Source organism: Frankliniella occidentalis, unplaced genomic scaffold, assembly GCF_000697945.3.
Source record: "Frankliniella occidentalis isolate FOCC.00 unplaced genomic scaffold, Focc_3.1 Scaffold2, whole genome shotgun sequence".
Lineage (NCBI taxonomy): Eukaryota > Metazoa > Arthropoda > Insecta > Thysanoptera > Thripidae > Frankliniella > Frankliniella occidentalis.
Window position 1 is genome coordinate 3,235,901 of NW_026267132.1, and position 1,568 is coordinate 3,237,468.

Genomic DNA, 1,568 nt, shown 5'->3' on the forward strand with positions numbered 1-1,568 from the left:
AGGGGGGCCCGCTCCCACTACCGCTCACCCTCATATGTGGACAGAAATAATCTTTTTGTGTGTGCCACGTTTAAAATTCTATCTCGTGTTGCCTATACATCCCGACCGCTGATAGTATGCTCCTCGTTCAAGAGAGGGAGAAGGGGGGGGGGTAGAGAGGAGGGTCCTCCTGCACGGCCGAACGCGGAACTGGTCCAGATTAGCCTTTTGTAAAAGCCTGCAACAGGATGGACTCATTTAGCGCTTTTGTTCCCCTTTAATGGACGCTGGTAGGAGGAGGACCGTACGCCGGCCATATATATAGTGCGGCCGAGCGCAGACCAACGGTCCGCCACTTGAATAACAAATCCTCGCGAACACCCATCAACATTATAATAAATTTAAGGGTCATCACCATAAGTGTGGATTCAGAGTTCACGAAACGCAAGCGTTATTTTCACGCCAGGCGTGATTTTCACGCTTCGGAAGCTTTACGCAGCCAATCAGGGATCGACTTTCATCACGCCGGGCGTGAAAATCACGCTTTGCATGAGAATCGCGCTCGCTTTTAGGGAACTCTAAATCCACCTCAACGATCTTAATCATGTACAGAATATTACACGGTTCACCCAATAGTGAGATCGTATTAACTTTAACTACACCCGGAAAAGATCAGTGTACCTAGTTAAGATCAGGGTACGAATTTATTGTTATGGAGTGTGATTTCATAACTTCCGACTTTATAACAATATTAACAAGTATTATTAAAAACAAACGAAAAAAAGTAACGCACAAAACTTACACCCTTGCAGACTGTCTAAAAAGGAGACAACTGAAAGTGACCGGGAGCGACCGGGAGCGACGTAGTGCACTTGATTGCGACTAGTGTGCTAGTGCGACTAGTCCTGGTGCGGCCAGAGTCCAAGAAGTTCGGCTAGATTCCGGCAGTCCGAGTGTGGCTAGATTCCTGGAGTCCTAGTGGTCCTAGTAGTGCGGCTAGATTCCTAGTACGGCTAGAGCAGCTAGAGTCCAGTGCGGCCAGAATCCTAGTGCTACGTGCGGCCAGAGTCCTAGTGCGGCTAGGGCCCCCGCCAGCGCGGTAGGCTCCCCACCACGCAGCGCTGTGCGGCGGCCCGAGCTCCTGCCCCCTGCACTGCGCCCGCTTACTCCCCGGCGCGCGCATCTCGGCCGACTGAGCTGCTAAAAATGTATTTTAGAGGTTTAGTGACACTGCATCTGATTTCCTTATCTTCATGAGGCTGCCGGGGCGAACCGGCGGCGACCAGACCCGTTTCAAACCGAGCGGGAGCGCGCGTCTCCTCCATGACTCCGCAGACTGGCTAAGCCCGCGCCTATTTGCGCGGCGGGCGCGGCGGGCGCGGCGGGCGCGTGCGCGAAGAGGTGCGGCGCTACCTCAACCTCAAATAGAGACGCGCGAGCGCGCGAGAGCAAAGCCTCTCTTGACGTAAGCTACGTTTGCAGAGTGTGGCGCCAGGGGCAAGGCGAGTTGTGAAACTCGCGCGAGCTTAAAATCCGACGCGGAACGCCGCGCACATGCAAACTCGATAGTTGTGTCGACTCACATGTGG

General features: G+C 53.6%; 1 protein-coding gene across 1 annotated transcript in view; it reads right to left on the bottom strand.

Annotated features, from left to right (window-relative positions):
* LOC113210378 (sodium-coupled monocarboxylate transporter 1-like) overlaps nt 1–1,568 on the bottom strand; it is a 27,935-nt gene that overhangs the window by 2,736 nt on the left and 23,631 nt on the right. The window lies entirely within an intron of this gene.